The 26,519-nt window shown below is 35.8% G+C and overlaps 1 pseudogene; it reads right to left on the bottom strand.

Annotated features, from left to right (window-relative positions):
- LOC119189931 overlaps positions 1-26,519 on the bottom strand; it is a 51,735-nt pseudogene that overhangs the window by 4,227 nt on the left and 20,989 nt on the right.

Genomic DNA, 26,519 nt, shown 5'->3' with positions numbered 1-26,519 from the left:
TTATCATGTCCTTCAATCGGTAGACACAAAGCAGGGGAATGTATCTACTGTCATGTGTTATGGTACATTTAAATTTAAGTATTATTCCATACATTTTTCTATTTGTGTCGCTGCGGAATTATCTATTCGCGTTCCCAATTAACGGCAATTATTCCAAGGAAGCCTGACGTCAGACTGGCGGCCGCTCGTAAAATCAATAAGCAAAATACATACCGACCTATCAAGAGAACGCCAAGTCAGAGTAAACAAACTGATGTGCAAATTGTATGAGTTATGGCGCATTGTGTACTTTTTAAGATAAATGCGCTGTTCAGTATAAATGATTGATGACATTAAAATGATAGTAAATTACCTATGAAAGCTCCCAATCTACAATCTAAACCATTTGTTCACACAAAGAAGTGTTTAAATGCCGATGGCAATATATTATTAACATAAAGATTTTAAATTTAGCATTTAAATTAAAACATGAACAAATTTGTTTTTTGCCAGACGAGTGCAAATAATCACAAAATAATTAAAGATTTAAGCATTGTAATTGTTAGACATTTAGAACAAATATCAAAGGGTTTAATTAATATATTTGTTATTATACAAACGCTAATTAGTATTTGCACCAACAGTTTCAAACAATGCTAATACAATAATTTTAAAATGATAAATGCTATTACAAATACAAATTTATGATTTATCATTTACAATGGCTATATATAAAATATACCTAGTATTTAAATATAACATTTATTATTATACCACGAAAATGTATTTCAAACCACTTTTCATCATTCATCATCAGCCCTGTATTACATACTGTCCAGTGGGACAGTATGTAATAATAAAAAATTAAGGGGATTTAAATGTGCCTAGCAGTGGCTAGGCACATTTAAATCCCCTTAATTTTTTATTCATAAAAAAGGCATATAATTTTTTCAAATTCAAAAGTATAAATTGCAGATAAGTTTTTTTTAATCTTTCTTTTCATTAAAATCCGTTTGATAAAATATTGTTTTTTTTTTAATGTTTCTTTTTACTTAATATTGTGTTTCTATAAAATAAACTTCAACCAACAAGAAAAAAATATGGCTAGACCCAAAACAAATTTCAATTTACACATCAACTAAAAAAAAATGTTCTGTGTAACCTTTTCTATATACGAAGGGCAGATAGCGCGGCCTATCTAAAAAAAACGTCAAAACAACGCGCGCGGAGTACACGTGGTAGTAAATGTGACCGCACACGTTAACCAATAGTCTTGAGACATACAGCCAAACGACTGACGGCCGCTTATAAACCACGTGCGTCATTTCGGACCGACATTTTTGTGGATACGGGGAAATCCTCGAACACAACTAGGTAAATCATTAATTCATATTTACTTGTGTTGATATCCTCGGTATTTTGCACTAATTAGTGTTTCGTATATTGTGTTTATAATTACTCGGTTCTTGTTATTGAGGATTCATATTTGATTTATAATAAGAATAACACGCTAGCAGCTTTTCAGTTGAATTCATAGAAATACATACTAAATTACTTGTTTAGTGCGAGGCACCGAATATTGGTGAACGGGTAACTTCATGGGCGCTGTCAAGATTTGTTTTAGGGAGGTGCATCAGCACCTACGCACTATACTACATAATATTATTAAGTTTATTTTTCAAATTCAAATCGCACGGGTTTTTGTAATCGCTTTATCATAACAATATCTCTGTGGTCGATAGTTCTCATTGTTGCAGATTTATTCAGTGATTTAAATTTTTTGTGATTCAATTCTGGGCAGAGGGGTGCACGTGCACCTACTTGCACCCCGGCGACCTTGGGTAACTTGGCTCAAATATTTCATACCTGACACTTATCTATATGAAATGAAATGATTTATTTGAATCTGTAAAATGTTATACATTATTTAGATTCCGTCAATATTAACTCTACCACCAGGGCCCTTATTCTGTATGGTAATGTAAACGCGTAACGCGGCCGTGTCATGTTATCTTCGAGAAATGTGCGTAGAATGGTATTCTGTAAGCCAAATTTCTATAGTCCTAAACATGATGCGTTGTGTTCCGTGCTTGTTACACACTGTTAAAATAACGTGCGGGATAGAGAATAAGGCCTCAGTTCGGAAAGCAGTTCTCACCAGAAGAAGAACGGGCAAGAAACTCTGGTGTTGCTCTTTTCAATCAGTTTAGGGTTAAGACAACAGTACATGATAAAGAGAGAAGAGAAAAAAAAATACAATTGGTTCTTTACTGTTGTTTAGAGTTTTTTTATTTAATTAGTTAGTTAGTTTAATTTTCATATGACTGCACAACCCTCTCAGGAATCATGAAATTCCTCTATTATCCTTATAATTATTTCCTCTTAGCACCTCTAGCAATTAGAAATTGTAAGCAAAATGGGCAGCACAGTCCACACAAGCAGCACCCGTTCACGAATATGATGCATGTGTATATACATATAACTTGGGTTTTGTCCACATTAGTCTGATCCCAGGCTGAAAGACCGCTTCATAATAAATATACTTCACGTTGCATAGTAAACATTTTCCTAATCATCGTAAAACGAAGTACACATGACCTCACACTTGACTACTCGTTAGAAACGTGAGTCGCGAACACATGGCGATCATAAGTGGCTTACATGTTAACAAGCCGTAATACATCTATAACAATCACCTATCAAACAATAGTTATTAGTTATCAGAATTACATTGTTGCGTTACGATTTAAAACAAATAACGGCTACTGCGATTCTTAAGGAAACAGTGTCTTAAGGACTACATTTCAATGTATGTTAGAAACACCAATGTAAATCACTTGATTAAAATTAAAATAGGAATCTTAATTACTGATCAACGCAAAATCCATTCTGATGACTCTGGATGAATTTTTGCGTATGGGTCTCTAAATAATATAGAAGAGACATAGTTTTTATAAATGATAATATTTTTATTAAATTAGGCATCGGTAACGAGTGATCGTCTGATGGTAAATGATCAACTCCTCTACTGGTATTTAAATGATCAACTCCACCCACAATCAACCTCAATATTAGAGGTAATGTTGCTATTTATAGAGTTATAAGGCTCTTTCGTAGGATCGGCTTGTAGGTACAGCTGGCCGAAGATGACAATCCAAAACGCAACGTGCTGTATCTATTTGTTGTCTTTATAACTAAGTACTTATAGATACAATGAATAACTCAAGTACAATACTTTCATTACCTTATCATGACATAAATATTATTTAAAACGAACGCTATCACTCCGGAATATGTTTATCTTTGAAGTTATTTTGATTAAACGATAACACAGTGCACTAGGTATACACTCACTTATCAGCAGATACTTTTGAAAACTATTCTGCTGTGTTAAGCTCAAAAGTGATATCTCAACAAAAAAAAAAAGCTTGATTTTTATGTCGTCAGATAGCTTAAAGAACTACTCATCCAATGAACTTACCTAAATAACGGTATCTTGTTTAGAACATGTTAAAAAAACCTTAAAAGAGTTTCTCTATCTCAGTTTTACATACAAAACTATATTTACAAAACTTCGATTATCTTGAAATAAGGTTTCCCAGACATACCGCTTTTGCGCTTAGCATGACAGTATTTAAACACTTGAATAAAATTAAAAAAATAAAAATGCATTTTAATATTTGACGTGTACACAGTGTAATTTCCCAACGGGAACATCTCTGTAGTTATTGCATTTTCATGACTCATCCTCTATTAGTTTTCATAATATTTAATTATTCATAATGATAATTATTTTTTATGTTTACGCGAATACTAGACATTTAAATAAAACTATTTTAAGGATTTTATCGCGGTTTTTTATATTATTATTGAGTCCCGACGTTTCGGAGACTAAAGCTTTCATAGTCACGTAAACCACCTCCGCCACTTGACTACTATTAGTGAAAAAAAAAAGAAATCAATAACTGTTTAGTTGTATCTGAGATTAGCATCATTAAACAAACTCTTCAATTTTATATATTAGTGTAGATATGGATGATTTATTATTTCATTGATAGCCTCAGTGACACAACAAATGATCCGGCTATGAAATGGAGAACCCCGTACGTTCGAACATGCACATTTTTCTTTTTGAAATTCAATTATTGTTTCAAATCTGGAAACTAAACAACCTCGTAGTTCCTAATACCTAGGACACAAGGTGTGTATCGTAATGTGGGGTCAGATTTGTGTGTATTTATTAAACATCTTACGAGATAAACCTTAACATATCTTCAAAGTGCTCACGTATAACAGGATTGTGTGCAAAGTTGGTTCTTCTACAACGTACTAATAGAGTTTAAAATCTAGATCCATCAATTTAAATGCATCTATGATTTATTTTGCAACTGTTGAAGCGTGGTGACGCGTTTGCACGGGGCGTTATAATGAATAATTATATCGACCTTCGGAATGGCTAAAATTGTGTAAAAGCTGTTAAAGACAAAGACAGTAAAGTCCCAGACATGAAACCAATTTAAGTATATTTATGGCACGTGTTTCATTTTGGAACACATTGGAAATAAAAACAAATTATATATTTTCGAAAAATAACCAAAACAAATGCACAATTAATTGACTGATAAAACAGTAAACATTCGGCTTAAATTTTAATGTGGAAGTTTATTCTATACATAAAAAAATATTTGTATCTCTACCCAGTAAAATTAGCAATACTAAATATCAACAAACAAATGTATGACAGTAAATCTCCCACATACAATATGGGAAAGAACCCCTACTCCTATACAAGGGACGTTTGTATGTCACACCGCCCCCGGCGGGAATTTCCGTAAAATTAATGTTTGTATAGGACTAAGTAGGTTACACACATAAGTCTTGGCATACTTATGTAACCGGATAAATGTGGACTCGCGCCTTCTACGACCGAAGGGTGAGCAGAGGAGCAACTAATGCATCTACATGTCGCAGAATGAATTATATTGGAGTCATAGAGGCTAAAGCTATGATAATCTCAGGCTACCCAACTTATTTTCTTGGAACGAAAACACTAACATATTTTTTTTTTCTAGAACCCCGCGTACAATAAGGCGATAAAGGAATATCCATGCACTTAATAATTCACTACAATCAAGCAGGACACATTCATCGTAAGTCATACGTAAATCACAACATGTTCGTAAGCAGATAGTACAATGCAATTTACCTGTATTTGCGGTCCGAGTCTCGGCGCTCCACAGGAACACTGCTCCCCGCACACACATCCATTGTCAAACGCACGTCCTGAGGCGAGGTCTCCGAGATGCCTCGCCGAAGGCGTCGCTCAGGCCTTAACGCCGACGCGTCCGACTGGGATCGGTGGTGACCTCGTCTCGCCGCTGGCCGGATCTCCTCGGCGAGTATTGAATCTCTCAACTTCATCGCTTTCGACCTCTTTGTATCACCACCGAATGCCGTCAACAACCACGCCAGCCGGAGCGAGAACTCCGCGCTCTGTTTACATCTATGCACCAGGTACGGCCTCAACACATCCGCCACGTCGCCCATCTCTATGTACATCGTCGCCAACTGTGGCAGGTAGAAGTCCACATCCTCGTGAGGGAATGAAAACAGTTTATTGGCCAGGTAGGTCTGCACACCGGGCTCTTTCGAGTTGAACAGATATGATATTGCCATACTCATGTCGAACAGTTTGCTTTCGAAAAGTCGCAGTAAAAAATCTTTGTTCTTGGATGTGTCGGCGGCGTATATTTCAACTGTACAATTTTGGTATTTAGCAGTATCGGGCGGGTCGGGCGGTTTTTCTGTGTCTTCTGGATTGCCGGAATCGAGGCTTTCCCTAGACCTGGCGGCGGCGGGTGGTGGCGGTCGTTCTTCGTCGTTACCGTCGGGCGGCGTGTGAATGCCGGAGTCGTCCGAGCCTGTCGGCACCTCTGGCGGCAACGCGAGCCTCGGCACCGACGGCTCCATCGGCATCCGGAGCGGTACACCCTCCGGCGACGTAGGTGTCATGTCTTCCGGAATCCGCTGGAGCACCGAGTCCAAGGACCTGTTCCTCTGGTGGCCGCATCCTGCCGGCGGCCCGTTCGCCCCCGTCACATGTCTACGGACAAAAATATTCACATGAGGAAACTTATATTTTGATCACATACTATCCTCGAGGAAACTCAGAGAAATAATCCGAATGTTTTAAAACAACACGTACTTATAAAACGGATCTTCATAATGTTGGATACCGACAACAATGATCTTCCTAACCATCTGATCTACTACACGATTGCACAGACACTGAACAGATCCAAAACAAAGAGCGCGTCACACACCCGCGGATCGGTGCTTCATATAAACAAATCGTCGCGAACGTATTCTAGCGTAGCGTCGCGACGCGGGCAGCCTTGCGATATATCATAACTATATTGAGAATACAAGGTTGCGCTCCGCGGCACAACACGTCTACCCAGGCGGCCGTCGTGTGGCAAACTGTTTTACGCAACGGACTATACAGACGCGCCGTGCCGCGCCGCGCAGCACTGTGCAGCTTCATGCCGCATACTATTTGTACTAGGATCACCTCGGTCGCACAACCGAAAGAGAAGTAAATAACTGCGAAACAACCAAACAATGATAATAATATGAGCTTCAAATATTCGATATATTTCGCGCGAGTACATTTTGAGGACGTGGAACCGACTCGCGTTTTATTTGCATATTTGCCGAGCTGACGAGTCGTCGTACTGACGAACCACTTGTACAAACTGACGTTATTCCATTTCAGCAATCCAATATCACGAGCCGGCCGCTTTTGCGTATTTCATGATTTACGAGGGATTCGTTCGCTTTGGGAGAAATTGTAGACGGTTCATCGACTCGGTAACTTTAGAACGTGATTACCGATTTGTAGTATCTAATAGTGGACAAAGAATTACAAAAAAGGACAACCCATTATATATTAGTATTCACAGTTGATTGCGAAAACAGTTCCTTATGAGACTGCGCGGCGTATTAGCTTCGGTATCGCTTCGAATGACAATAAGAATAGAAACAGTTACATTGTTGGAGGCTTATCACATTGACTCTAAGTATGCTGAATAAATTTTAAGTGACATAACTAAGAGAAAGTAACTATAAACCTCAAAACATAGTAATTAACAGTACACGCCCGAGTAGTAGAAACTGTTCATAATGCTGTAAACCATTCTAGCAACATAACCTAAAGATATCGTAGAAATTTCATATTGTCTTAAAATTATCTGACATCAATGTATAGTTCAGTATTTAACAAAACAATCCTTTTTATGTAATTGCCAACGTATTCAACATCGAATCACGTAATAACAAAAAAAAATCAATACAATCCAAATATTTATGGCAAGACTAGGTATAGTGAATGAAGAATTCATAGGAAGTGGAACTAAGCACTCGACCAGCGAGCGCTCTACACAAATGTTGAGTGGTGAAAGAGTGATGGTTGCAGGGTTGTCGGCAGCTTTCATTAGGACCGTTGTTGGCGCGATTATTTAATATAATAAAGAGGAAAGTTTTGCCTATTATGCCATTATTAAAATTATGTGGTATTTCCCTTTTGCTGGGACATAAAAATTTACTTAAAATACGTAATGTGAATTGTTGAGTTTAATATAAATATTATAATCTTTACAATTATTAGTTCCAAATTATTATTGACATAAAAATACCTCAAAAGAAAATAACGTTTTAATAACAGTCAGATGTGTTATTATCACCGCACTACACCAATAAAAATTATAATTTACTAACCCAACTTAAAATATGTTTAAAAGCATACTTAATTTTACTACGCTTTATGCCAAATTTTTATATGTAAGTTTTACTAATCACAGAATTAGTTTTTTTTTTTTTACACAGGTTCCTTCATTGACCACTTGTAAAACTAAATCATTTTAGGCATTGCGCCACACAAAGCTCAGGTGCCAACCCTAGAGCTTGGCTATATTTAGAACGTTATCGGGAAGCGAGCATATGTTCCGTCCTCGAAAACAGATGCGCCGTCTGCTGACAAACAACTAACGGCACCATTGTCGACGGAGGCGTTTATAGCATCGCTATCTGCTAATCTACAATAACAATCATTTCTAGATATCTTTCCTGGAATAGTTTTAACGAAATAGATTTGTTTGTATTTACCTTCGTGTGTTGATTTATAGTTAAGCCAAATGAAAGTTTAAGACAATCATGACCAACGTGACATTGTACCTTCAAGTGTTTCAATTGCCGTTAGCCATACACGCTTATAAAGAAATTCGATAGGAATGAGTCACCCTGATTGGGTTTTTACGATGAATGCAATATTTGCGAATCACGCGCGTGCACGACCAACACGCTCATGAAGGGTTGTTATTTAGGGTTTCTTGCCAATATTCTAAATACATAAGCTCATGCCTGTTACATGTGAAGGGGTGGAAAATAACGCAATCTCGTTTTTGCAAGTTAATTCACCTCTTCAACCTGGTAAGTTCCAAGTCTATACAACAATTTGATGTTCGAACTGGATTTTCTGAAGTTTATCAATATCAGTCTCTGTACGATGCCACTAGCCTAATTTATATGTTATATCAAATTGTAAATGACGTGTATTTATAACTCATACCTTAAGGCACTGTTTTGAATACCACAAAATGAGGGCAACATTCCGACTCGGGGTTAAACGTAAACTAAATCTCGCCGATGCTGGACAACCGGCAAACGAAAAACGTTATGTGAAACTTACGCAACGTTCGTAACCGTCATTCATGTTCAGAGATATCAAAATAAACACGTTTGTCGGTATTCCGATGGCAGATTTATTACCCTGTTGTACTTCCTTCATCTAACTTTTGATATCGCCGTATCAAAGCTGTCTGTTTCATATTTCGTGTAAATATTATTAAAATACCCCTCTTTTGTTTTCTTCATTTATTTTCTACTCCTGCTCCATATAAATAGATTTTCATAAAAGTAAGTAGAGCTGTTATTTCAATTCTGAGTATAATACAGTCCTCCAGGAGCCCCTTTTCAAAGCAGGACGATGAAAACGGACATAGTTAAAAATCAAGAATAAACTTTGCTTCAATGCTTCAAGAAAAAAAAATCCAAATTTAACTTATTATTCTTATTTTTATGCAGAATACGAAAGAGGGTTTATTTTTTCTATATTAACCTATTGTTTTACCATTTTAATTTTATTTACTCGTTTCTTTACAATATGGCTGAATTATTCTTTCCCGACATATCAAAGAAACATATTCACACATTGTTTAAAATTCAGATAAGGAACAACTGTTCGGTACACGTGCACTCGTATTATTTTCAATAAAGATAAGTTAATTATAAACATATATTATTCAGATTGTCCAAGTTGATATATTTCATTACGAATTATGGCGCCATGTTTTTTTATAAATTAGCACGTTAGTCCCATCACATTGCGAGCGTATACGAACAGCATATTATAACCGCCTTATTAATAAACATTGTACACATCTGTAAACATTATATACAGTGTTTTGTCTTGCTTTGTTGAATGATATTTACTATCAAAGGAAGCAAGACAAAACGTTGTATAATTATGATGACGTATACAGCGTTTATTAGTGCGATCGTAAGCAGAAGACCGATGAAATTGAACAGTAATTTCAAAAGATAATAATTATTTTCAACTCTAAAGACTAACGGCCCAAAACACGTGAATACCACAGGATATATTCAAACATTTATCAGCGGCATCAACACCACTCCACGCTCAATGTTAATGTACCAAAACATCTTTAATAAACAAACTTTTAGTTTTTATGATCAATTACCGTCCGCATACTCCATTACCGCCGCATGGAACAATGCCAAGACATTCACTTCGCCGCACATCACTGCCATTGCAATATTTTCTTTATGGACGGTTTACGTTTTTACCAAAAAGCGCGCCTTTTGTAACACATTGCACGTAGTTGGACCGTGTTTCGCGAGAAACAAAAAGTAGTTCAATGACATGGTAAGTATGTAAAAAGTATGGAAGTGGTAAGTATGGAACAAATAATGTATATTTTTTTAAAACTAGAATTTTTTAAGTTTTATTATATCAACCGCGATTTGAGATTGGTTTGAAGTAAAAATTTTACGCTCTTGATTATATAGGAATAATTTGATCTAGTTGTCATAACTAGCTACATTTATCCAAACCATAGTTGCTAGGCCTGTCAAGACCCAAGTCTATCGAGGCTGTTCTTCACAACAAACACCCACACAGGCAACCTCGCGTGTACAATGATCCGGCACTTATTGCATAATTGTGAGATTTCACGCGTACCAGACCACGTCCAGCGTTTAATTTGAAAATAACACTCAACGATTCCCAACAAGTCTACATACATATATTATAGATATAGAATGAGACCTGTATAACTGGGATCTCAAGGGATCTCGGTTTTTTTTACCACTTATAAAGAATTTGCCATTACAGTTCGAAACCAATGAAAAATAATTAAAGTTACTTAGAATTTAAGTTATAGTATTGAGTAAAGTTTTCGTTTTCGATTATAGCTGTCAGCGGTCAAGAAAGTTTCAGTGCGTCGAAATTTATAAACACAGCATTATAAAAACTGTCATAAGAATAACAGTAATATCTAACCATCAGGCTGTGTGAATCCACGGATATTACCAAAAGGCTTTACAGCAATAATAACCACAAAGCAGATCAAATCCGAATTAGTTGAATAAGAAAAGAAACTATTGCCTGTGGTTTCAAACACATGACAAACTTAATTAGTTATCCATCAGTTCATATGTATTTAGAAATAAAACCATGTTTTGTACAAAACTGTCACACATAAATACGCATATCAAAGATATTCAATACCGCATTGGCCGACCAACAACATTTAACAAATTTTGTTCTCTGCACTATTATATAAAGTTTGTGAATTTCTATGTAGAATAATAATTAATTTTCACTTATTGGAAGCTATATTGGCACTTATTAGTTTGCGATAAGCTGCTTTATTATACCTAGAACAGATTTTTACTATGCGTAAGGAAAGGCAAGCAAATGCAAGTTGTTTATACAAGCAATTTCCAGACTGAAAAATATTATACGTTTTTTTATGATACATAATGTATGTAAGCACACGTTCCCCGCTTGAATTACTTTACACTGGCGCATGTCCCCTATGCCAAAGTCTTTTTCATCAAGTTTATTGTCAGACTGGCATATAATAATAAAAAAATACAAACAAAAAATAACTATGAAATCTGAGTACTAATACAAGTGCCAAAATAAAACATTGAAATAAGAACTCGTAGTTTTAAATTTCTAAAATATCAATTGGCTTTTAGTCAATGCGCTGGATGTTAGTCGTATAAAATTTCAAAGCTTTAACGCAATTTTTAATTATAAACTTTAATTGAGAATTTAATTTTATTATTATTATTATAATTGAGAAAGCAATACGGATAAAAATACAATAACGTCAATAAATATATAGAACCTGATAAATATAAACTAATTAAAAACAACAACTATTTTATCAAACAAAGGCGTCGTTTTTTAAATTACCCCTGACGCAGACGTCGAATCAAAAATATTGTCTCAATTGACGTTCCACTTAACGGTAACAATTGCTATATTGATTTCAATCAACGATGTTTGCACATCAGCACACACTATGTTTCAAAACACGTCAATGTGACAGCCTTGATGGGGAGTTATTGGCAAATTTGAAAAGCAAATATCTGAAGTGACGCGTTTCAGAGTCACAACTTGGAGGTTTGCTTGTGTATGTTTGTATATAAATATTCAAAGTCACATGATTTATTGGAGCCCTTGTTTTATGTATAAGAAAATTGTTCTTGTAATATTAATTACATTAACAGTGAGAGATAGAATTATTTAAAAATGTTATCGTCTTTTTTTTTCCCATGGGGAACATCCTCGTGTTTTTAACGACTAAAAAATCCCATGGTAGTTTTCATCCGCACTTTAGAATGACTCCTCTTATCTGTAACAGCTCCAACAATTTTGTAAAATATAACACTTTTCTATTTTAATTTTCTACTTTTTTTCTACATTTCTAATTCTAGCTACGTTTTCAAGTAAAGACGAGCTCGCAACCTATTTCCGGATGGCTTTTGATTCAAGCCGGAAAGCAATTGGTTTTCAATAGCTTTTGAATGCACATTCAGAATCAACGAAGTCTTGTCTCAAATCTTTATCCAGCTCGTGAACGTCGCGTCGCCGTGCGCTCGACTTAGCAGTTCAATTATTTAGATAATGTGGTCTATAAAGAGCTGAAGAAAAGTCAATATAGGAACATGCTTCTGTACGTAACACGTAGAACTGACTTCCTAATTCTTATGTATGGAGGTATGGAGATAGTATGAGACCCTGGAATGGACTTAAGCTATTTATTATGGACTTTTATCCTGGAAAAGCGCTTTCATGCGGGCGATATCGAGAGCAAAAGCTAGTTCATTATGTAAATACGGAACTGGTAGTATTTTGTAATACCATTGTCAAACACTATAACTATACTTATCATTGTTAAACAATATCACACATATCATTGCTACAATTTAAACGTATATCCATAGACCAAACAACATAACCTATTGACCGTTGTTGGAATTTAATGAAACGTCCACCGAGGCCTTCGCACGGCACATTTCACGTGGCGAATTGACGTCAATTGTCAAACAATGGTGGATTGATTCGATCCGGCTACGTTGGCCGGTGTGCTTTGTTCAGCGTCCCGTTTGGTCATTGGTAAAAGCTATTTGTGAATTTGTTGTGATAATATGATCAATAATAAACAAATACTTGATAGTAACGTCACTAAAAATGTGAAACGAGAGAATATATACCTAAACCAGTTTTGCTTAGATTTTGTTACATATTAATTTTCATGAGTGTTTTTTCGATCCATTCCTTCTCTGTCTACGGAAACGGTAACATTTCGCTAGTTTATTAATATTTCTTCAGACCAATTGATAAAAAATGCCTTAATACTTGAAATTTTGATTCATTCTGAACCAATCGTGGTGAGTTGGCTGAAACTTATTTTCGTACATACCAGAAACCCATAACCATTACTAACAAATTAACGAAATATCTTTCAAGTCATGTATACCAAATCTATGAAGATACAACACAGAGAATCCAAGACGATAGCACACGAAATTCGTGTAACACGCGCTTGCCAAACGACAGTGAAAGTAAACGCTCATCGCGGCCTTGCCTTTTTACTCTTCTGCGTCTCCGCCTGTGTGGAAAAATAAACCAAACGACCGAATTCTATGTTGAGGCTTATAAAAAATAACCTGCGAAATGTGCATGAACGAAATGATGAATCTTTCACACTGTGATGTTTTTTTAGATGTGATGAAATGATCACTGACATAATAAAATGTATTGATGTTATACATGGTCCCAAAAACGTTGGAACTAAAATATTGAACCGAATGAAATTAAAATTGAACGACTAAAGAGCACAATATAGTCTACATGCATTTTGAAGTACTTTTATAACTGAGTAAAAATAATTAAAAGAATTAGTGTAATGCAAAAACACACGAATTTTCAGATAACCATGTTTGTTGTGACATAGAAGATTAAAATTACTACAGGATTCACACCACGAGTATGCTATATAATATGCATATTCTTAATTTCTATACAAATAAGTATGAACATATATTTTCTATTACGGAATTTTTTAACAACCCAGGGGCCTTATTCTCTATCCCGCACGTTATTTTAACAGTGCGTAACAAGCACGTAACACAATACATCATGTTTAGGACTATAGAAATTTGGCTTACAGAATATCATTTCACGCACATTTCTCGAAGATAACATGACACGGCAGCGTTACGCGTTTACACTATCATACAGAATAAGGGCCCAGGTTATATTAAGAAAAAACCTAGTCGCAAAAACGCATTGTTTTCTCTGTATTTAAAGTATACAAATATATACTACATGGAATTCCCAGATAATAAACAAACACGGCATTTATAGAAACGATAAAACAAACCAACGCGTCTCGGATATGCAGTCGATTATATGCATAATTCGTATTTTCCTCATGTTCATTTATATGGAAAACCATTTCGCAATAATAAAATATATTATGTACGTATAAACGTACAACTTTGTACGTACCACATTGTCAGAAGTTCTTAGTAAGACTTAGTACTTAGTTACTCTTATAACTTGGCACTCTACTTAGGACTTAAGGACCAAGTAAAATGAGAAGTACTTAAAATTATAATAATTCGTTGAAAGGCACGTTAAATACAGTAAATGGAATGAAAAAGGTTAAAATTGCATGGAAAGTAATAATTCATAACCCGTGAATGTTTGCAGGGTAGAAACGCACGGCATCTATGGTATTTTAAATAGACTATTGATTGATGGTAACATTGGTATTGTCTTTGGTATTATCATTGCATATTTCACATTTGTGAAAATCTTATGCAGTTCATAAATATGGTAAAAGTTGCTCTCTACTTGTAAAAACATTTAAAAGTAAATTGAAAAGTCAAGCCGACATCAATGCGTTACACAAGCAAGGTTACAGCTATTCAAATTTTATCTCGTAAACGATAATAACATTGAGTGAACGTGAAAATTGTACAGACCTTATCAACCTAACACTAACATTGTTTGCGGTGACATAAAAATATTCTCTTCTTTGTTCGTTTAATGAGTGGATCGTGACTTCTTTCCGAAGCAGATTAGTAGACAAAAATACAAAATACATTTAATACTAGCGACTCGCCCTGGTGTCGCGCGGTCAGCACTAATTATCTATATCCAGGTGACGTCTAAAGGTCTGATTGTTACCAAACCTCACAGGATCAATAGCTGTGATAATCTCAAGATTAACTTTTTTTAATACAGGCTCAGCAAAGTGACCTCTCTGCACCTGATAGTAAGTGGAGTGAGGTCCAATAGAATGTCGACTGGCGAGAGATGATTACCCCTTGATAGCAGACGCAATTGTTGTTGGAACTGGATATACACAGGCTGATCCCGGAACGCGACACTTACATGGGTCACTATGGTAAAAAATCATTAGATAGTAACAATGTAAAGATTAACAAATATATCTAAATACCATAAAACTGACTAAATGATATTATATAAGTATTCAACATCAGGTGTGGCTTTGGGTGTGTAGGTGTATACCTGTCCGATTTAGTTCGAGCCATAAATGTCCATTTAGCTATTAGTATATACTTACTAGTTTCTTACAACTGACGCATACTTTTTAATGGAAATATGTAATAACAAGTTTAGTTTTTACCAAAACTGAGTACACGGCACTGAACGTAGTACCATCACAAACAGTTAAACAAAATAACTGGATATTACATACTTTAATAACCATCGACATATATGTACCACGTGCTAGATTTGGCGTTCCGAACATCCACTGTGTTCAACTGAATTGAACTGCAATCCATTCAAACTGACTAGTATGATCAATATTGACAGCTTAGAGTTGTGTTATAGTATAGTTGTGGAGTGACGCTCATGATATAAGAACTTGAACCTAAGTGTAAACCTAGATTTGAATAAATAATATTAGTTAAATAAGTAAAATTATTTGTTGTTCAAGTGAATAAATAAGTTACAAACAGTGACGTTCTGGTTGCCATTTTAGTATAGATTTTAAACAAATAGTTTATATGGACGTTCGTGTCTATAGAATATACATCAATGCTAATAACTAAATACGAAACGTCGACAAATTACCGAATGACACAATTTCCATGACGACATCTTGATCCTCACAAGACCTCTCTGGACAACGCTCAGCCCGCTGCATCCATATTCAGAGTCATCGGGTCGCGATCGGTTTCAAAGGCTTTGAGCGCGATGCTCCCGCGCCCCAGTTTCGAAATGTCTCCGTATCATTGTAATAAATTAATATGCTGACGGTACACTGTCAAACGGCTAGCATAACGTTGGGTAACCGAGTGTGTTCTCGAAGGCACACCGACCGTAATGTAGTCGCGTTATGCAATCTATTGAGTCTGCGAATTTATTAACTTTTATTTGCTATTTGGATGGAAAGCAACGCGGCTGTTTTACATAATGGCATAATGTATTGATCCACTGTTGTATAACGCGGCACATAACTATGGTAAATTAGTTAATCGACACGAAAACTATAATTTATGCCCTTACTGAATTTGTTTATACTGTGTAATTAAAATGTTTCGAAAACCATGTTCTCTGTATATCATCTGATTACCACAACACTGAGCAATCTCGAAATAAAACCAAAACTTTCTTAGCACAAATACGTAGGTAGTAATCATTACCCAAACACACACTTACGCCTTTTATCCTGAAGGGGTGGGCAGAGGCGCAATCTATGCACCCACTTTCTTTTCACTTCTGTTCCATGATGTGATGGGGGAGAGAGCCTATCGCCATATTACGCATAAATTCCAAAGCTGATACAGAGTAGAAAATCCCAATATTACTGCCCGATCCGGGATCGAACCCGAGAGCGCAATACTGCAGTCATACCGTAATACAACTACGCCAGTGAGGCAGTCATCATTACTCATATAATCAATCACATTGTAAGTTAGTTAATCAATAACTTATACAAACATACGCACGTGCGTACCGAAAGCCGTTGTTAATTACCGAACACCGAAGCAACAAAATCGAACTGATATCGTAAATAGACACCGAAATGAATCAAACGTACCTTCTGAAGTCAATAAACCGGTGTCCTCGTTTGGCAACACATTTTAGTCACGTCTATATGCACGTGTCCATGCAACACAGATATACAATAGCCGCTAACAATAATATAGATGCGAAACGTGAAGTATGGGCAATTGATCATCGAATCACATACTATGAGGTGGCAAATTAGCTAATATACTTCCGACTGGATATATTTAAACCTGATAAAACTTGCCAATATCTATAAACAACCTAGTCCGTGAACTGTTCGTATCAGCGACAATATAACTATATCATTTAGCATTGGCGAAATTTCCATCTAAACGGATTCCTACCGGCTTCCCTTTCGTAATAATAAATATATGTAAGCAAATTATTAAAATAAATGATATTGGCTAATAAATAATTAATATTTATAACATAGTGGGCTCAAATCCTATTATAATTACTATTAGTACCTACATTTTGTATCGGCTTCGCTTTCGGAAAAGGGAAGCCGACACCTTCTTTACCCTTCACCACTGTAATTTAGTATACAGAGCCGTTTTGAAACTGCGTTAATAAATGAAACAGAATAGTCGTCTTTACCTCTGCTAACATTGAGTCAAAAATCATATTTCTTACTGAAAGTGTGATGCCGCTGCGATGAGTTTCCTCAGAGTAGCAGTAGTGACATGTGAGCGCGTAAAATTAAAATGACTTTTTATTGATATTTATTACGTTCGAAATTTACACTTATTTATTCTACATCTACGTTTCGAGCAACTTATAAAGTTTTATTTGCAAAATGATAAGTATGTGGTTTCATTAAGAAACGCAATGTCAAAACGCTACCGTATATATTTTTATTTATTGTTACTGGTTTTATTGTCGGTGATCCATATACATCTATCTATAAATGCAGGTCGACTCAATTTATTTATTCGCATAGATCATCATTATATTCTCCCTACACTATACAATCAAAATGCCGCATCAAACAAGAATATTATTGTTGTGAGCTATGAATTGAAAATCGACCCTCAATAAAAGATGTTCATTATTTTCTCACCACCCACCGAGCTTTCATGATATCTATAATTATAATTACAGCTAGGCCTTTCCTTCAATTGAAAACCTCAACATGTGGTAATGCATTTGGATTTTTGTATTTGACATTTTCAAATTGTATTAATTTTGAATGTGAATACATTCAATTGGGTTGTATGGCAAATTACCTACTTTTACTAAGGGAGTATTTTTTTTCAATAATATAAGCTTAAAATTAAACCCCTGCTGTTTAAATTTTTGTTATGCTTGCGTCCAATGACGTCACACCCCACGACCCCTACGTTTATACACAATATGGTTTGAACGGTAATACAGTACATTTTTTTAAATATAAATAACAATAAGGTAGAGACCACATATGGCTGATTAATTAGTTGATTCTAAAATGATGTTCAAACCTTCACCGACCTTTGGGGTGAACCATATGAACTACACTAAGTTATACAGATGCGGGTATTTAACAATATATAAATAAATCGATACATTGTCACGCAGGCGATGCGGGCACTTTGTAATCCAATAAAAAGCTTGACTCGGAGTCTATTCGAGAAACGAACGTCCAACGAGATCACTCAGTAAGGCTTCGCAGACATGGGTTTATAGTTTCTATCTGTTTGGCTTATTTTTTTACTATGGAAACTTCGAGAATGCGACAGACGTAAATCACAGTGCCGTCACGTCGGATGGCAACGTCCGCATATAGCAAAAGTGTGAAAACGGGCACAAAACACAGCAAAAAAACAACGCTGAAGATATTTTGTATAGAACAGCACAAACAACTATTCATGTGAATGGGAGCACAAAACAAAATATAAAAGCGATGTGCGATAAAAGAGAAAACATTTTTGATGTTATGTATATTTTGTTACGACGTAATTGCTGTTTTCTTATAGTTCTGAAACATAATTATAACGAAATACCAATTTCTAATGATTATAATGTGCGCTCGAGGGAAAAAAACACATGTTTTGTTTAAAATTTTACAAGATCCTCATTTTCATGATTAAAATCCATTAAAATTGTTTTCATGTAAAACGCTTCAATCTTTTTTCGTTTACAATTTGCAGTTGGCGTTTCATTAAATTCTTGAAAAAATACAAACGCTCTAACCAGATCATTGACTACCAAATCGTATTTGCGAAATGTTATTAAAGTAAAGCGAAACAAATGTACAAAAAGTATTTTCGCAAATTCAATTTGAAACATTGTCCCATTGACCGACTTCAGCAAAACATGTTAATACCATTATTGTTAATAATAAAGAAAGGCGATCTTATCAAATTATTGCCCGACATAAAACGTCACAAAGTTTTACCTCCGCGCCGCACCTAAGTTTAAATAAACATCTAGACTAGCACACCCACGTAATAACCTTTTCTTGTATTAAAAATAAAAACCTTCTACATTGAGCCACACAGACCCGGAGACGTAGAAAAGAAATCGTTGAACCGCACCTCTCAACGATTTCTTTTCTACGTCAAATCAAGTAAGGATGAAGAAGGATTAATGCTTTTAGCGAAAACCACGGTGCTTATTCGAGTGAAAAATTTCTATGGATCGCTGGAACGGAACAGTTCAAGTATAAAATGTACCGTGGGAACTAATTAACATTGCCATTTGCCATTTTATTGCACAATATTAATTCGGTCAAACTGGGTGTGCTACGGCCTACAAATAATTCCATTGCAAACCAACACAGTACGTAATTTAATGGGTTTAATTGTAAACAATGTGACAATAAAATGTGCCTAAAATATTCCGCTCATTCCACACTAATATACACATTTACCCAATGAAATAACGATACTTAACCAGTCTGAGTCTGAAATGATTTAATAAGTATTGCTGTCCGTTTATTTAAAACAAATGAATACAATTTAGAATACAAATAACTATTTTGGCAGTTCTGTATACGACTACGGATACTATACTATACGTATTAGTATCCATTGTTTTTTTAATATCTACCAACTTTGAAAATAGTTCCACATTTAAGAAGAACTCTCAAACAGAAACTAATTTATTGATCAGCAATTTTTTCTATACAACCACAAAAGTCTACCAAAGCATATTCCATGAAAAAAAATACCCGATGCTCTCGTAAATACGCCACATGAAATGCAACAGTGGCTTGCATTGTGCACAGCTGTCGCACACAGCAGCCGCCGATTGGTCGGACGTCGGAAACCATCTGCCGAATTGATTTTGTACGAAGCTAACAAGATGAAAAAATAAGCAAATGGATTTCGAAAACCTCATCACAAGTTGGTGTATTTTTTACTTTAAAGTGTGTAGTTTTTGCAGTCGCACCTGTCCGTCCGTATCAACACAAATCACACGCGTCGCTGTTTGAAGAAAGCCTTGACAAAACATCCTGTTTAGAGTAACACTGCACCTGCGCGACGTTGTAAGAAAGCGTGGCATGCTAAAAAGATTCGATAAGATCGAAGCCAAGTGAGGACACTTCACAAGGATGGAGGAATTTGTGACACTTGTGAGTTTTCTGACTCTAATTCATTTAATAAAAAACAATCCGAATTATGGTTTGAAGAAATAAATGTGCATTAGTAACGATTCCATCCTGATCAAAGCGTAATGACGCCAAAATAAAATCAAATCCAGACTTGATCATGCCCTTGTACTAATACGAGTTTATTCAATAATAACTCATTCATTCCCCAACACAAACTGCTACCTGTTAACCGCAACAACAAACTTCAACAATAACCAACGTTTTACTACCAAACATTGTACTGACAATAGTGACAATACACGAGTCAATTCGCTTTTACTTCCACAAATCGGCAGCGAGTATAGACCTGGCATGAATAAGCTTACCATTACGGTAGACCACAATACGTATATAGGTACAGAATGGATTGCGCGTGGCGGTCAAGAATTCCATTGTTACAATATGGATTCAAGCGATGAATTCACGTGCATTGATAAGACGCTTCGAAATACAATGAAAGTTATCGTATTGTTTTAACTTCATGCTAATATGAATGTAATAGTTAAGTTTTAGTATTTTTCTCTTTTCAATTTTTTTTTAAGGTCATGCAATCCACGAGTATAATTTCTCCTAAAGGTATTACGCCAGATTGACACGTGAGGAATATGGAATAGATTTTATTTTTGATATTGACAAAATATTTAAAACATAATATACCTAGAAATACTAAGTGTAAAGAGAAATCCATAAAATGTTCCGATTAGGACCTTACTTAATTCCAATTTGTATCTCTCTTTAACGCTCTATGTTCTTTCGTTGATACATAATATAAGTGACTATTAAAATATGCCAGGATATGTCTCAATCTCCTATGGGCCCATAAACAGTGCAAGTTATTTAGGCCTTACAGTTTAGCGTGTTATGAATATTAACGTGCACTCAGGTGCAACAACCAATTTAAGGTGGGACTTAAAGGACAAAAATAATGAGATCCTTTCGTAATTCCAGATCCGTTCACCGCTCACACAATTTGCCTATAACTGTTAATATCTAGGTATGAAATAAATGTGCAATGTGCAATACAATGATAAAGCATTTTTTTTTATAACTATTTAGTTATGTGATAACAACTATTTTGTTAATGAACGTTTTAAATTAAACGGCAGTCAGGCATACTCGTGTATTAAAAAAAATACTGCAACTTATTTCGGTTGTAAAGCTAATTATTCGTTAATAATATATTTTCTAAACAAAGTTTCACATATTTAAGCATAGAAAACCGCTCTAATTCAGCCGTTTCTAAGCCATGAGAGTTTCCAATCTCTCTTTGATTGACGTTTTTGCATTGCATCGGATCACTTATTCATTTCAGTTTAGTCATTTTGCCTTACAAGTTTCTCAATAACAAATTATAAAACTAATGACGACTGAAGCCGAAATTAATTGTTAACCTTATATCATAACCTATTCTAACAAATCGATTATAATCAATATTTTAATAGACTAAAACATAAATACGTTTCGTGCAAACAGCTCGTTTCATAAACTAATAAAATGAACTTTGCCGTCCCTTTAGTGTTTTTTTTTTATTACTGACCAATATCATGTTAGCTATTTCATTTCTACGATGGTTTATCGATTGGATCATAGCAAAAACAGGGACAGACTCTTCCACATGTCAGATTTACATTATGTATCAGTCTTACATATAAAATTGTTTTAGCGTTAAGAGGCGCTTAGGAATTGCTTAAATAGGTGTCAAAAACATCACCGGTTTCCTAGTTTAAACGTTATTACGAGGCAAGACGGCGGGTTTTGACTTACAGCTGATCGAGTAAATTTGTGTTTTAGCTAAGCATAGCTTTGCGAATATTTTATAAGTACGACTGTATATCTCTTCATCAAAGTAAAGCCTTGAGCACTCTATTACTAATGACCATCTTTCACTACCTCTAGGAGACATTTAAAACAAACAAATCATGAATGATTAAATCGAAACCTATAGTTTCTTTAGTAAACAACGCTTGTTTCGTTAAGCCGCAAGTTACGGAATAATGGGCGAAGAGATATTCAATGATCCATGTCTTATCTCAACGTTGTCAAACACATAGTAGTTTATGTACTTATAACTCAACTGTGAATTATTATGTTATCTTCACGAAGCTTGTTACATTAAACTAATTAGCAAGTCGGATTCGAACCTCAGTTTACAGGTATAATAAATCAGGTATGTACTGAGGAAGATGGGAAGGGGTTTTATATCCAATTTAACTTTTCTGAAGCGTGTACAAGACTACACCAGCGCGACGGTTTTTATGGTAACATCATAATTATATTCATCTTTACTTTATCGTCAGTTCAAGTCAACAGTTTCGAATTTTAATGCGTATACTATACAAAATATCCTTCGTAACGCAGCTGTGTAAAGCGCCCACGTCATGCGTGTACACAATTACATTTTTGCATGTTGACAAACGATCTTGCAATGTACAAGGTTAATTGTCATTGTCAATGATATACCATGATGTTAAATGTTTGTGTGGTATATTGCTCTTTTTTAACATAACTTCGACACTACATGCAATCAGCTTTCTCATTTAGCTTTAACTTCTTTAAAATAAAATATACAACCAATATACCACGGGACACACAATCAATGTTCTTGATGTATACAATTGCCAAATAGTTCAAATCAAGACCTCCAATTTAATACGACGCCATTATAACGAGGACTATTCAAAGGAAATTATGAAAGAGTTTTTGAAACCCAATATATAAACGTGAGTAGGCTGTTAGCACGCCAATAAAATAAATGGAGTTGTGGCAACTATTGTCGGACCGGAATCAAGAATGGATATTTTTACTACATCCTAAAAATGTTTTATGCGTTGATAGAAGTTGTTTGGGGGTCGTCGCGTCGGCGCGTTTTGTTTCCTGTTAACGAACACGTTGATCGCGATCTGGCTTTGAATGCGGCCCTGGTCTATATTCAAGTACGATTATATACCATTAGTCGATTGTTATATGAGGTACGTATAATGTTCTTATTCAATTAATCCACATATAATTATTCAATGATTAATTAATTTAAACTAGGCAAGTTAGAATCAGATTATGTTACTGATTTACGATTTCGAACTGGGATTTATTATTTGTTACTATACTTAGATAATACAACAGTCCTTCAAACTTTAATCTAGGTTAGATCTGCATTCAAACATCAGAGAATACAGGAACAATAACAATTTTATGTGTTTGGTCATGCTTTTGTAACGGCACCAGACGAATTCACCCACCACAAAGCACACAAAGCGGCTAATGTTCGTCATAAAAATAGAATGAAAAAAACTGCACCGCCGCCATCGTTTGTAGCAAAAGTTCCCATTTCGCCCACTCCCATGGAGGCCTGACAAACAGGCACTTTTAATTAAAAATCTAGAGGATTTCACCCAGTTTTTTCGCCAGTGCCGTTGACAACGCGGGGCGATGTCATCGTTTTCCTCTCCAAACAATAGTTTCCTCCACACTCAAAAAAGTCCGTTTCCTTCCATTGCAATAAAGGGCAATTAGATTACTTCCTCCGCACACAATAGAATGTAAAATCCAGCTGCCGTGACGAAGGCAACAATTAAACGAGGGTGACACAACAGAGCAGAGTCGCGTCGGCACAATGGCTTTATTTTTTTTTAATAGTGGCAATAACAGTGAAGTTTAATAAAATATTGTCGAATTTAATCATAACTTTCAGACACAATGGAAACAATTATAATACTTAATACTTTTGTACATAGTTTGTATTATCGCATGCTGGAGTTTTGTTTTTGTACTATTTTAAAACACTCTTCCAATAACCTTTTGTAGATATTGAATGAAATTAAAATTGAATGTAGAATAATATCTAGAAATGTTGAAATCAGAAAAACACCTTTAAGAATTCACAAAGACCTTCACAACAAAGTCTTGCATTCTGTCGTGTATGGAAGTCACGAATATTTTAGCACAACATAATATCATTATTTATCTAGTGAACACCTAATGAGTATGTCTTTGTGTTACCTCATGTTGATTTTAAAATAAAATACTTTTAATGAATAAACAAAACAACCACATCTCACTGAATTTAACACTAAAAATTCTTTGTTGATTTTCTATTTATGAAGAAAAAGATACTTTAACTATGCCTAAATTAAATAAAAACTAAAAAAAACCTTGTGTTTAAAAAAAAACAAGAGAAATTGCCGGCACCAAACTTGTGGTAATGAACAGAAAACAGTGGTAATAAAGTTATGAATCATAATCTCTCAGTAAAACGAAAATATTAAACCATAAACAATACTTACAAAAATTTTAAACAATCAGCGATGGCAGTACAACTCATATCACTTTGAAAATATGGATTACCAACGCTGAGGGAGACGGGGCCGCCTCATTATGTTATACGCCATACCTATGATTGCCAAATTTTAGGGAACCAACGTGTAGTCGTATTAATCAAACAGTTTCAACAACTTATTTTAATTAAACAATTTGCACCATACGTAATTTACCACGCCTAATATGAGGGTCAGAGAATCCTCTAACCTGATATTACGTTCGTGATCGCCAGGACTCGATATTACGTTATTCAGGATGATTCATCAAACGCAAGTAAGGTTAGCACGATTATTGATTATTGAACATCAATTAGCGCAGGTACAATCGTATCCATACAAGAATGTAGCAGGAACTTCAAAGAACCGCCCTGTGGAATGGGGGCGTTTGGAGAATTCCACCACGGTATCCCCTGCCTGTCGTAAGAGGCGACTAATAGGGGCCACGAAGCACATTTGCACATTTGTCGGTTAACCCCCGGGTTGGACGGCAGTGTGTGTAGTTGGCCTCACGCTGCCGTAGACGCCGAGGGCGTCCTTCGGTGCGCGGGGGCTTCTGAGCCCCCCCCCCATAGGAGACGGGCCGCAAGGCGGCACCGCGCAGGGGCGGCTGCGGTCGCAGACTAGACACTTCAACGTCAGAGGAAGCCCGCGGCCGTCCCTAATGCGCCGAAGAGGGCCACTACGGGGTTTTAGCTGGTAGGCCGTGCATAGTTTAAGTTGTATATAGGGTTAGGGACTCGGCCCGGCGGTCGCCCGAAGGTCACCATCAAATCCGGGCGGCTCAACGCTGGGCCGTAAGGCACGGTTACCCCAGCATAACCGCTCAGTCGCCCCCCACGAAGGCTGGGCGGTAGTAATAAGGGACTTTCTCCGGGATACAAAAAAAAAAAAGGAACTTCAAAGTAATCATTCGGAATATTGATATTACTGATGGAAAAGAGGAATGCTTGATTCTCGAATCATGTTTAAAAAAGGTCACGCCCAACTTCTTTTAATTAGGGGATTTGGACCCTACCTAATTTACCGCGCTTAGTATGAGGGTTGGAGAATCGCCAGGATATTTATTCAGGATGATTCATCAAGTACGGTTAGCACGAGTATTGGTTATTGAATATCAATTACTGCCGGTATGATGCCGAAAAAGTAATTAGAGATTGATTTTTGATTACCGATGAAAAAAGGGAAAATGCTCGATCCTCAAATCACACAACACAACTGTGGTTGTGCTGTTGTGCAGCTTGTGAGCTGTCAACATTGACCATACTAAAGTCAGTTTGAATGGATAAATATTTTGTACTTAACATATTCGAGGCACAGTTGTGTATACTTATAACGTGGCAAATTCATCAAGCGCAGACGTCTGCGGCTTTCGTAACTGGCGCGATGAGCGTTCGTTTACATTAAGACTTTTCACATTAATTATAATTGTTCGTACACTGCGTTAATTGGTCGTAGTGTTGATTTTAACATGGCTGAGCTTGGAGACGTGAAATATATCACGTATTTTAATTACGCCATTGCGAGCTAGGTTGTCTACTGTTTTCATTACGTCCGAATATGGAGGCAATAGAAAAAAGTATTGACTTGAAAATCTACATGACATACCTGAATTTCTATAGGAATATCCATTTTTCAAGTATTCTAGCTCAATAATTAATTTTATCGACAGCAATATGTTTAGCCACACGTTGCAAGCGTAGTAACCAAACTCCTAATGTCGAATCTGCTTATGTCAATTACATCACTAATTTTATGGTTCACAAATCACAATGAATTCAGGAAAACGTATTTCTTCACTACCCATGAACTAACACGGCCTATCGTCCCACGCATAGTTTAATGCGTAGTATACATTCCTCTCGACATGGCAACAGTTTCTACGTGTGCTATAACTGAGCATTGTATGGGCAGAAGCTAATTTGAGGTGATCTCATTTATAAAGAATTCC

Source organism: Manduca sexta, chromosome 20, assembly GCF_014839805.1.
Source record: "Manduca sexta isolate Smith_Timp_Sample1 chromosome 20, JHU_Msex_v1.0, whole genome shotgun sequence".
Taxonomy (NCBI): domain Eukaryota; kingdom Metazoa; phylum Arthropoda; class Insecta; order Lepidoptera; family Sphingidae; genus Manduca; species Manduca sexta.
This window is presented reverse-complemented; position numbering and strand designations above follow the sequence as displayed.